Below are 13,883 nucleotides of genomic sequence, written 5' to 3'. Positions count from 1 at the left end.
CCGAGACAGACAAGGCCAGGTCAATTCGTGCTTTATTCTAAACAAGCACTTAAGAGTGATGCTACTTAAAAGAGCGTCCTCTCTTTCTAATAAAGCTGGCTGAGTTGAGCTGAAATACAAGCAGGCTGTAAAAGATGGTTTCGCTCCAGTGCAGTAAACCAGTCACTTGTTCAACAGAACCTGACACGGCTCATGCTTCTGGATGAGCAAATTGTTACACAGCCCACTGCTCCTTCCAATTAATAATTTATCCCTCACCCTGTCCGGCAAAAAACAAAAAACCCTTTGCTCTCTTGCCACAGGACAACAACAAAAAAGCAATCACAGCAGAGGTGGACATTTATCTACAGTACACACCGATACATAGTGACTGGAGTATAAATAAAGCTATCACAGACATGACACATGACACTCACGGGCACTGACGTGGCTGCTCAAAAAAACAATGTCAACCCGATAAAACCAACTGTTACCCCACTTAATTTGCACACATTGATTTCCTATTTTCAATTATTAATTCTAATTAGGATGAAGTGGAAGGTGCCACAGGGCAACAGCAGTCGATGTGAAGGGGTGCGGTCACTGAGTGGCAGACTGATGGACGTTCCTATAATGTCAGTAGGGGCATCCCCATCAACACCATGAGAAAGTCAAAGAATCCTCAGGGCCATATTTCATGTTTTCTGTGGCGCTGATGCTGTGTGTGTGTGTGTGTGTGTGTGTGTGTGTGTGTGTGTGTGTGTGTGTGTGTGTGAGAGAGAGAGAGAGAGAGAGTTTCAGCTTTTCTATTCAGACAAACATTTGTGGAAAATAACTAAGTACATTTAGTTAAGTGTTTTTTTTTAACTATACATATACAAACCGCAGTATATACAAACCCAATTGCTGTATAATATATTATATGCATAAGCATATAAAGCAGGTAAGATTAGCCCACCTCAACCCACTACAACAATAAATTATGATCTAATAATACCATATTACAGAGAGGGCTTGAATACTGTTATATCTGAAAACAATTTTTTGTCAATACTTATGTGCTTTTAGTTCAGTATAATTTTGGATGCAATTATAATGGCATATTTTTATAGTGTGGCATTATTATTTTTCCTGGTCTGAAAAAATGATCAAATAAATGGAGTAGCCAAACCAAATTTGTAGTGAAGCCCATTTAGAGAAGGCACATCCTCTGATCCTGAGAAGCCTGACGTATTATTTGTTCATATGTAGACTAGATGCAGTAAACATTTTAAAAGACAGGTGTTCCATTTGATAATAACTATCTTTGAAACGTCAGAGGATGAAATGAATGAAAATAGAGATTCCAAAGATTGCTAGATGAAATACACAGTGAACCAAAACATCAATTCAAGATGAGATGAACAAAACTTGGTGACATGGCAGTGCTTCATCTCACAGTCTCTGGTGTACTCAGCTACACAAGTGAAATCACAGTGTGCTCCTTCCCCTGCACTGCATTTCATTTGGAGTGGAAGGCTGCAGTGTGAGGGTCTATTGTTGTGTTTCAGGTATCCTCGTTAGAGAACTGTGCTTGACTTGATTTGCATGAGTGGTCTTAATAAATAACACTCTAAACTAGTGAAAGCTGTTCAATTTCTGCACATGGTTCAAATTAGTGCGCCTCTATGTGGCACACAGACACACAGTCAATTCAACCCAGTCGATTAAGAGATGATGATTTACTGTAAATATTACTGTATGAGGAGGGTTTCATGTGACACTGAACATACAAGTTTGTTTATCCTCAAACAGAGGAGGCACACACACATAGGTGAATCTAGGACTTGTTATCAGTGGGTGCAAGCTTGAAAGAGATTTTTTAAACCAGTCTGTTTTAACATCTAGGTGACATCAATTATCTATGTATGTGCCAGAAAATAGCAGGTTTTAAGAGGAGGTTTGTTATCACCAAAACACAACCACAAAAATCAGCACCAGCGCAGCATGCCACACTGTACAGACAACATGACATCCTGCAGCCTGCAGCTGTCAGCCCAAGTCACTTAGAGTCGCACACTGCACATTACATTGAATATCGCACAACAGAAAAGCATTCATTCATTCACAAGTGACCAACACTGAGCTGTCATGCAGGTAAATTGACAGTAGACACTGTTTGTACAGCCCAGCACATACAATAGTTTTTAAAAGATAAGGTATCTATTTAAGATTTCTAAATTTCAGTCATTTCCCTCTGACCAGTAGGTAGGTACAAAGCAGTGACTCCAGTGTTATTTTTGCGAACACTAACATAAAAACTAGACATCAGACATACATAGAAAATGTGATCTAGAAAGCTGCTACCAAAAGGAAAATAAAATTATAAAGTAAACAGATTCTGTTTTCGTCTTCTGATGTGAATATGGCTGCAACTAATGATTATTTTCATCATCAATCCCTTAATGTCCCATGTGACATAAAAAAAAATCTCTTTACTATCAAAGAAAATGATCAAAATCAAGACACTGCAGTAAAAGAATGTTTGTCATTTTGCATAAAAAACTATTTAAACAATTTAATTCAATTATTAAAACAGTTAAATTAATTTTCTGTTGATTTACTGATTAATTAATGCTCAGCTGTCCACAGGAGGAACTGAGACAGTCCAACCTGTGGTATGTTGTATATTTTCTTTACCTGAACATGTTCCTCAGTATTAATTACACAATGCCCAGCAACCACCTGCCTTTTGGTCAGTGGCAAAAAAGAGCCAAGTACTCAACTCTTGCTGAGCCTGAAAGCCCGCTGTCAAAGTTGTCAGTTTAACAGCGGCTGTGGTTAGTTTGAATTCATGATGGCTACATTTTACTTAAATGGTTTTTCTACTTCAGAAATTTTTCAACCACTGAATCACTGCTGACTGCATGTACACTCAGTATGCTCCAAAAACTATTTTTGCATTATCTCTTTTGTTGCTGACATGGTGAGCTCAGGTGGGAAGCCACTTATGTTGAATGGTTGCTTTATGTTTATGCACATAAATTCATGACAAATGGAACATGTGTATTTACTGTAGCAACAGTATATTTTTTGGAGGGTTAAAGGGTTTTGAAGGATGTGTAAAATGTTCTCTTCTTAGTAGTAGTTAAAACAAGTAATATTGGAAAATGCTGTTTGACTGTTTTAGTCATTTAGACTTTGTGTTATTGTTTGGTCTCTTGCAGTTAATTATCAGTGTGTCTAGGACCTGAAAGTAAATCAAGTACTTAACACAAACACTCTGTGCAAGAAAAAACACACCTGAACAATGGGAACAAACTAAAACTAAAGTTGAAATCTAATCTCCAACAGTAACTGAAATAAAAATTAAACTATTATTATAATGGGCAGAGAGAACAGTTACAAAGTCTGTTTCATTATTACTGCTACATGCCTCCAATTCATATTTTTTCCTGTCCAGTCACTTTAAAAAAATAACTTAAATGTATGGTTGTAAATAATGTTTTCCATCTATTTGATTATTGGAATTACCTAAAGCTGTATCTCCGCAGAAAAGTAATAAAATTGGAGTCAAAGAGCACTAAAAACCCATCACTCAACGCAGAGAGGTGTATGACTGCAAATGCAGTGCAAGTTATTATTTCTTTTTCTATTTGTATGCCTTTGACCATTTCTCTCCTTGGAGTGTTGTGGAAGCAAACAGCGCTTCTCAATTGTTGACTCAAACCCACGACGTTATGCATCTAACATGTCACAGTGTATGGATGTGTCCCTCACTGTAAACACAAACATGATTTAGCTTAAAGACGGACCATCAGCGCACCGATCCACCTTCCAAATTAATCCCAACAATACAGAATCACATACGCGAACACAAACACAAGGATAATTGCTTTTTAATGATCTCACATTATGCAAATGCTCATCATGAAGCCATAAATCTTGGAGGGAGTTTCTACCTGCCTGACCACCAGTAATGCCAACAGACTGGCACACTGTATTATGTTGTGTGAGGGAAGTTAAGAGGCAAAGACTTGGCCTGCATCTAGTTGTCTGTGCAATTATAAAGTGCCTTTCCGTGCATTTAAATATCAAAACCGTCAAGAAAGAAGCCAAAAGAGACACTAGAAAGGTATCATTTTAACTTTCAGAAAACTCTTAACCAAAATTCTGCTGACTTCACTGATATTTATCTAAAAAAACGTGCAAAGTGTGGCACAGCAGTGTGTTTAATAACCTACCAAATTAGCACTGGATCTTGTGAAATATTCAAATATCTGAAAAATAGAAGTTTGAAATCCACAGCAGCGCTTTATGCTCAATTAGGAATGAAAAGCAGCGGTGCACGATGGATAGATAGCTGGTACAATATGAACCAGGAAAACATCTCCAGCCTTTGATTAACACAGGAAAACTTTAGATTAAGGGCTTTTCTTCTATACCATCATCTCTCCAGGATAACGCAGACACTTTGGAGACCCCTCCTCCCAAAAAAAAGGAAATCCTGGAGTTCATTTCAAATGAACTGCTGGCTCTGAAAGCAGCGTTGTTCTCCCAGTCTCTGAAACTCGCAAGGCCCATGAATTATTCTCCTCGATTCTCAAAGTCAAAGCGAAGTGAAAAGTATACAACAGCAACTTAGGGAGCACTGTGTGTGTATGCGAAAGAGAGGGAGAAAAAGTGTGTGAGTGATAGAGAGAAGGTGAAGGAAAAGGATACCATGGTTACACTAAACAAGCAGCTTAGAAATGAATCAAGCCATCTGGGAAGAGCAGAGGTTCCAGCCCCTGTCAGCATGGGGTATAAATCTTGAATCTAGTCTACATGACATTTACTATGAGTGAAAAAAATTATATATATATATTTTTTTTTGGGCTTTTGTGCCTTTATTTGATTGGACAGTGGAGACTGACAGGTAGGGGGCAGAGAGAGAGGGAGCAACATGCAGGAAAGAGTCAGGCCGGTCAGGAGTCGAACCAGCAACTTGCCTGCCAAGAGCATTTGCACTCATGTGGTACGTACCCTAACCATTCAGCTATTGGGTCACCCCACAGTGGTGAAAATATTTAAAATAGGCACAACAATAGATTTAATCAGTGGCCACTTTTGCTTAAACTGAAATTGTCTAGTTTAAGGACAAACACACGCCACAGAAGAAAAGAAAAACTTCCATTCAAAACCTTATTTCAGAGTCAAGGCAAGAACCAGTGATATTGATCCATGGACCTTAACCCTCTTTTTGTTCTATGGCGGAGGGCAATTTTATCATTCATACTACAGTATACCTACGCCTGGTATGGAAGTGAGTCCCAGAATCATAATACAAGCTGATGTTTAAAGTGCAAGGCTGAGATAATCACATGGTGTCAAGTTTCTTTGTAACTCTAATTTCTCAGGGGGGATTCATCACTTTGAGGATGCGGGTGCCTGAACCAGTAAGTCAGCATTTTCTGTCTTTTATCCATCTAAACTGAATTGAAGGGTCTTAATGAAGTGCATGCAACAGAGCAAGATGTGCTCTTATAGGTCTGCTTTTTCAGCTCAGACCTAACATTTTATTGGCCAATGACACGTGCTTGGCTGCTCCGCTTCAGTGGCATTGACCTTGTTTTTTTTTTTTTTTGTTCTGTTTGCATTGGCTTTGCAGCTAATTTTGGATCAGTTTCTGCACAACAAAGATTGGATCTTTATGAATGCATCCTTGTGTCTGGTAATGATTACATTTCCTCTAAAATTTCCTTTGATTCTTATCATCCAGATGCCCTTTTGTCAATGTTTAGATCCCAGGCTACATCTCTTTGTTCCACTTAGTACGCCCTAGCTATGCGATAGTGTCTTTTCGCATTTTGTCCTTTTCCTTTTTCCTCTGTGGCAAAAGCCACCAATTTAATTGAATTTCTGGGCTTTTAATGTCTGCATTACTCTAATCACAGAAGAGGGGAGTTGTTTATCTCGACCTTGGTAGAATTAGCAGAGGGTATTTGTGGAGATGGTAATGTTTTGAAAAAAAACATAAACTACTCTGCAAAGATTGTAACCTAAGCTTTTATTGATCAACTAGTCAAGGTGCTTATAGACATTCAAGACACTGACTTGCACTCAGGCATCAGAAAGAAAGCATGCTTTGGTGACAAAATGCAGTAAACTCACACCAAAGATAGACAATATTCTACTGTGAGTATATTTCACAGACCAAAGTCCTGTATTTAATAAAAAACAATGCCAATGTGGGCAAATAAATTTTGCATGAGTTGGCCTAGCTTCCTAGTCTTTTGTCATTCTGCTTTGTGGCTGTATAATATTAAGATGCTAGAGCTAGATGATTCATCAGTCACAGACAGTAGAAAGATAGGACTGCCATTAAAGTAAGGTGCAGGGCATTCTGCTATCTCACACAAACAACATGCAATATAACCTTCTGAGAGGGTGGCACAACTGCAGGCGAGGCAGATCACAGTGGAATGCAAAATACAACCCCAAATACCCTAGGGCCCGGAGGCAAATTTGATTAAAAGTTTGTTTTTCTTCACTCTCAACAAACGGAGGAGCTCGTCGATGCGGCACTGACAGTTAATTGGACTTGGCAGGGCCACGAGTTCATTCGTCAGCATTGTGTGGGGCTTGCCTAGGAGGAGCAGGACAATCGATGTCCCTCAGGACGGCCTGTAATCACTGCAACACTCCAATGAAGTCCAGGGTTAAACATCAGGAGATTGCAGGTGCACCAGAGGATCTGAGAAAGACTGCTAATATGCTCCCACTCCCAAAGCAAACCAAGGACACTGCAACACGGCACCCAAAGGACTGTGATGATCCCTAAGAACAGAGTTACACCTCAGGCCATAATTCTGACTAAAATTATCACAAATCCATGGTCCCGAGAGGTGATACGGGTGTCTATGACAAATATTTAGCAAAGATAATACAATATTAGATTTTTCATGTGCATAGTCTAGATCAGTAGCTCCCAATCTGGGATTTTTGATCCCCCAAGGGGTCACAAGTCACCTGAATGGATTAACAGGATATTAAAGGAGAAAAAAGATAATTCTTCTTAACAATATTCTGTCATATTATTTCACACTTTCCTCTAATCTTTGCTTTTTTGTAAATTTTTGAGTATTCCCTTGAATAAAACTAGGAGGAAAAAAAACTTCACAACACATACAACTAAGTGAGGTAATGAATGATGGTGAGAAATAAAAAAAACTATATTTCTGCTGGACAAATTATGATTTTTCAGACTTTTCTCAGATTGTTTTCTCTTCATCGTATTATAGTGAGTAGATCTACCTCTGCAGGCCTCTAAGAACTTTCACAATTAGACACAGCTTTGCTTTAAAAGGTCGCAAGCCAGAAAAGGATTTGCCACTGGTCAAAACAGAAAAAAATATGACTCAGCAGACTTAATGGAGAAGATCTGGCACTCATGGAAAGCAACACAAAACAAAACACCATGACACTCTATATCAGGTATGTGATAATAAGTCTACCACACACCGAACCGTAAAAAGGTCATCAAAGGCAATGGTCAGTAAAAATCAATTGAATCTATGGAAACAAACTTCATAAAAATGGCAATGGACCACAAAATCAAGTGTGACTTATAGACTGTGAAATGAACCTAAAACAGCTTTGTTGCATGTTAGTATTCAGGAGATATCTTATCTCTCGAAACTGTTATTATAGCATTTCAGCTATTTTAGACATACTGACCTTCTCTTAAGGACAGGAGATAAGGATTTTTAATGTCCTTATTAAATCAAGCCATCTATGCAGACTCTCGGAGCTGGGTAGTGTGTTTCAGGAGCTCTTAACTCTCTTTCACTGACTAATGACAAACATCACAGTGATAATGACCAGCGGAACTGGATGTTGTATCATACTAACCATCACCATGATATGCCATGATATCCACTGGCTTATATGCATGGAAGGAAAGCACAAATTCACACACACACACACACACACACACACACACAGGCACACACAGGCACACACACATTTAGGCATTCTCCCAAAGGTAATGGAGCAGTGAGCTCTTGGGGAACAATAAATCCTGCTTAATGGGATGGTACAAAAAATCTTCAGAGCCAGGCAAAGTCAATCTGCATACTGGGCCAATGAGGCTTATATGTACAGAAAGTGTTACAGATATATGTGTGTCTGTGTGTGTGTGTGTGTGTGTGTGTGTGTGTGTGTGTGCGTGTGCGTCAAACCAGCTGATGCATGATGCTAATGCAAAACCTCTTCAAAAAGATTGTGTTGGTCGCTTTCAGTAAGAATATTTTAATCGTATTTAGTTCTTGATCAGCATTCATCAGTGTGTGTGTGTGTGTGTGTGTCTGTGTTGTCAGCAGTAAAGAGGGCTCCCAGCTACAGTGTGTGCACCACAATTCATTTGGTGGACTCACCATCACTCTGTTGAAGTCTGGGCACAGTGATTTACAACACACATAAGTCACATGAGAGACATACAGGGAAAGATCTGAGAGGCATCACTATCCAAGCCACATCCTGAGGCATCTCTGTCAGAGCCTCAGCAGTGACATCCTCATCCACATGGTTCAGTCTGTTCTGTTCAACAGCCAACACCAGCACCTGCTTCTAAACTGCACATAACCAACGCCTCCTCTGGATTACAATGCACCAGCTATTCATAAATCCATAATACGTTTGTGTGTAAAGTCCCTCTTAAGTTCTTCATAGTAACTAGCTTCCAAATAGTGGTTTACTAAGTTTGGTTGCATTATTAAAGATAAGGTCTTAGCTAGTAACGACTTTGATAATTAGTAAATCAGTTGCTAGGTAACATCTGTATTACCATTCAATTAAAAGCAATCAACACTGCAGCATCAAAACAAAAACAAAACTGTTACACAAGGCCAAACTTAAATTAAACCTCAGTTCATATTTTCTCACTAAATGTAACCTTGAGGTGTAACAAGGATATTTGTGAAACATTTGCCAAGCTAATTCAACTGATATTTTTAATTGTGCTTTGTTAACATCCATGTTCACCAGCTTGCAGTCTTATTCTTCTCTGACTTTTTTGCTACTATTTCTACATTTGTTGGAGCCTTACCAGCACCAACTGTTGATGAACAGAACAGCATGAAACCAGCAGCGGGATGTGAATTGCGCTGCTTGTGTGTTCGCATGATGCAACCAAAATGGAGAACCACCCTTAAAAATGTCACTTTATAGCACTACTAGTGGTGAAAGCCTCCACATGGTACATTAAACTTTATGTAACTGTTAATGAAGGTATGTTTTAATCAAATATGCACACCAGAGGGAAATATGTGTGTTTCAGAGTTCCTGTAGTTGTACTTACGCAGTTTAGAATAAGTGGAAAATATCTTATTACACTAACCAAACCAACATTATTTGATCAGTTAGTTTAACATTCTTGGCATAATGTTTGAGATATTCTGTGTTCATTGAGAAATGCAATTTGAAATCTACCCAGTTTATAAAATCGAACAACATATATATGGCAATATACAGCAATATAAATGGATCATACTGTAACAGTAAGCTAACTTTAGTTGATACAGTTGGTTCAGTCAGTTACATAAGAATTACATCTTATTGTGTGTAAATATTGAATAGGAACAATTCTTAATGGAAGAATGAGACTTTGTGGTGAAACCAGTTTTTATTTAGCCATGAAGACCACGTTCAGACCAATTGTAACCCTGCATGAAAAAAGCAGCCTCCTCATTAATATGAACAAGGCCAATCTGATGATGCAGTGGGGGTGCCAGGACAGAGCCAAAAAAAATGTAAGGTCATAACCCAAACCCCCTGACCACTGCACCTTGCCAAATGATCAGCAAAAGTTAATTCAAGCTCAGCTTCAAATAAACCAAGCTCAAATTATTGATTACTTGTAACATGAACATTGTATTTCTGCTGTTTACCTGGCAATGGGCGCAACAAAATATAAAATAATCCTGTGCCAGAATATCATAAACCACTGTGCAGTGTTTTGACACCTGATAATCCATCATCTGACAAGCATCACTCAAACTGGACTTCCTGGACTGTAATTCATGTTTCATCAATACCTGAAGCACTGTTTCCACTCCAACACAGCTGCTTACATCAAACAGGGCTGTTTTTGGTATGAACACTACTAAACATATGATAACTGGGTTAGGTTCGAATTCAAGGAGAGTTTGTTCCACTGGCTCCAATTCATCAGTGTGATATGGAGTCAGAAATGAACTCTGTGCTTTGGAGAAATAAATAACACTGTCACATACTTGGCAGTATATAAACTGGCTGCAAGGCTCCCCGGGAGCCCAGTGTACTATAGAAAAACAAAGCTGTCAACGCAGGAGGGCTTCATGGACACACGCACACATATAGAGCAGTTAAGTGTGCTCCATGAGCTCTATAGATCGGTCAATCTTCTGTCCCCTCGAGAAATATCGTTGCCTGGGCACTTTGATCTATCAAAAAGAACGAGGCAGTCGGAATCAACTGTTACAGCAAGGAGCTCCTTTCAGAATGACACAGTTAGAATATTTATCGTTCTCCCAAAATGTCTCTTTACATGTTCGTATAATGAGGAATGAGGAAAAGTTGATGTGTGCATCAAATCCCACTTTTCCATTTTTTCTTTTGTTGATGTGGGCCCATAATCTCAAATAAAAGTGACTTGTAGCTTTTACACTGATGTAGACAGAAAACACACACATACACACACACACACACACACACACACACACACACACACACACACACACACACACACACACACACACACACACAAATATTAAATTCTTTTTAATCTGTAACATTAATTGGGAGAGAAGTTTTGAGAGAAAAGCATTAAGTATAGAGACATTTGGAGTGATGTGTTTAGAGAGTAAATCTGTGCGAGCATCTCTGTCCCTTCCAGTGTAATTCACAGTCTCTTGGTCTTTGACAGCGATCGCATGTCAATGTCCTGCTGCTGTGGGATTGGAGAGGAACCATATGGCTCAGATGCACTTCTGAGAATAATGTGCACATACTGATGGGCGCCAGAGGGAGACCTCGCAAGGGTGTTTTTCAAGACAAAATGAAAGCACGGTTTTGGTCCAGTTACTCCTTCACATTGCATCTGCACCACTTCAACGCAGCAGGTTCAAAACACTAACAAAACCTCACTGATTTAAACCTTAATGGTAAATAATCTCACTGTTTATTTTACAATTAACATAAAATAAGTAGCATGTATTTGTCCCTGTCTAGTGCAATATCCCATAAACAAGCATTCATAGGCCACATTCATCAATTAACTACATGTATAGCACCCACAGCAGCGGCTGTGTTCCTGTTTGAATACATTAGGGAGGAATATGTTACCTCATGGACCACGGCTGACCAACCACATTAAATCTGGCTATTAAGTGTGATAGAACACAAAGGATGCTTTGCAGTTAACAAAGCTAAACTACTTCTTAGACTTTTCAGATACGCATCTTGGTAGCATCGATTTATAGAATCTCTGCACAAGTGGGCGAACATTTCAAGGCAAAGACAAGTAACTGTAAAATCAAACCTCCATATTTATGCACATTTCTTATCCCTGAGCACTGGGGACGTATCATTATCCAACTGAAGCACATGAAATCAATGATAGTGCATCAGTGCACATAATATTTAACAAGTGATGGCAGTCATAGCTAAATATACCTTGTACATACAACATCTTTCTTCATCACAGTCTTTATTTGAAAGCTGTTATTACTGTAGCATATAGTGACCCTATGTGACAGACTCATCAATAGGGATTAAATTACAAGTGCTGAAAAGTACACAGAGATACGGGCAAAGAGACGACGTCATTTCCCTGCAACTTTAGAAAAGGAAAGTCTTCTTTTAAACCCAAGAAACTCATAAGATTCTGAAAAAACATATGTAGTTTTCATTCAATAAACTCATAATATTCTACAATGATTTGATTTCCCATTTCAACTCATACTGTGCTGTTCTTTTTACAGCAACATATACTATATCTGTTGCAACTACAACCAATAATATCACTACTTTGGCAGAACACAGTACTATACTTCAGCAGACTAAAATGACTAAAGACATACTGTTCAGCCCGATAAGCAGAGCTCCATCTATCTGAATTGCGACCCAACAATTGCTACTGTCCCTGTTTTATTGTGCCTAATATTTTTTCATCATTTAATTTTTTATTTTTTTTTACATGGTGCAAATTCTACTGAGAACAATGTTGTTTTTCAAGACGAACCCTACTGACAAAACAAAGTATACACAGAGGCACAGAGGAGACAAGCACGGTGCATTTCAATATAAAAAGAGCAGAAGGCAAAGTGACAGAAAACACAAGCACAACAGAGAAAAACAGACAAAAAAAAAAAGAAAAACATTAACTGGTACATGTCACCACACTTTTTTAGTGCCCTGAGCTGTTAAATGAAAAAATAAATAATAATTTCATTATATATGGTTAGAGAAACATGTTTAAGACCACGTACCACAAACACAATACACAGGCATTAGACCAATCACACAAACCAACAGCAGCAATTAATCATTCATCACTCTTTTGGGAGAACACAACCTCAACTCTGACTGCTCCACATCCACATGTGATAGATGTAGAACGAGACAACATTTGCAAACAACAGTCAACAGCAAACATCCTGTTTTGCCGTTTTATCTGTGGATCACATCTACCGGTGTGTCCTTGAGAGAACACCCCAGGACTTCAGGCAGGTCACAAGGCAGGTCTGGTCTCACTAGGACAGTTGCCTCAGGCAGGGGAAGAGGATGAAATGTTTTGTGGCTACAGCAGGTGGACACCAGCGGGTGAAAAACAGGCAATATCTTTCTCTAGCCTTCACCACCCCTCCCAACACAACTTACTGAATCTCTCCCACCTTATCGCCTTCTCCTCTCTGGCCACAAACAGTCCGACTCTTTCTTTTCACCACCTGACCCATATACAAAACTGCTTCCTGGTGGGTGCTGCTCCAGAAATGAGGTCCAAGCCTTTGATCCAGCTCCAGATCACTGGCGGAAAGACTGTCACTTCAGCTTTAGGCCGCTCAGCATCCCACGGCAGCTCTTCATCTCCAAGCCTGGGCGACACACTTTTTATCACATTCACACATCCTCTGTCATGTGACCAGCCCATTCTGCCCTCTCACCAGCTATCGTACCACGGAATTGGCTTTTGGACAATCACAGATACCTCGACTCAAACACAATGGTGGTAAAATAAACTGCAAATAAAAAATGGTGTTGACTGTGTTAGAATTGTGTAGATGTTAATGTGTGCTCTTCAGCCTATGTGAGTCATGATATGATGGCTACATCCTCTTACACGAAATCTCACATCACCTTTCTGTTCTGGCTGAAAGTAAAATTTACAGTGAAAGACAAAAAAAAAAAACATGCTGAACCATTTACACGAAGGAAAAAGAGGGCAGATTTAATTTAAAACTTGGCACGCATTCCTCATTTCTACAGATGAAAGCTCATAAATGAAAAAGCCTGGAATCATGCCTAGTATGGAAATCTAAAGTTATGAATAATGCCTCTGTCTCAATCATCAAGTCTGTTTTAATAAGGTGGATTAGCCCAGCACCTGCAGGGTGAAAGACACACACGGCTGCACTCCTAACCAACCAAGAGTGGGACAGGAGTCCCTGCGGGCCCTGAACCTCACATCCTCCCTGATGGACCCTCACCAGTCTGTAGGAGCAAGCAGGAGCAAACAGCTCAGGCTTGTCATTTATGCCCATGAATCCACCTCCAATGGACCAGCGCAGCAGAGAGAGCAGCTGATTTACACACAGTTGCTAATCAGTTGAATGGCTCTCTTGCTAATGAAAACCCATAGATCTATACAATAACACTAGTGATTTGATTTTAGCTCTCGTTACTCA

General features: G+C 39.3%; 1 protein-coding gene across 2 annotated transcripts in view; it reads right to left on the bottom strand.

The window, feature by feature from the left end:
* megf11 (multiple EGF-like-domains 11) overlaps nt 1-13,883 on the bottom strand; it is a 70,437-nt gene that overhangs the window by 32,782 nt on the left and 23,772 nt on the right. The gene's annotated exons all lie outside the window — the stretch shown is intronic.

Source organism: Trachinotus anak, unplaced genomic scaffold (assembly GCF_046630095.1).
Source record: "Trachinotus anak isolate AG129_WGS33_773 ecotype Australia unplaced genomic scaffold, CSIRO_AGI_Tana_v1 ptg000002l, whole genome shotgun sequence".
NCBI lineage: Eukaryota > Metazoa > Chordata > Actinopteri > Carangiformes > Carangidae > Trachinotus > Trachinotus anak.
Note: the sequence above shows the minus strand (reverse complement) of the source record. Positions and strands in the feature narration are given on the sequence as shown.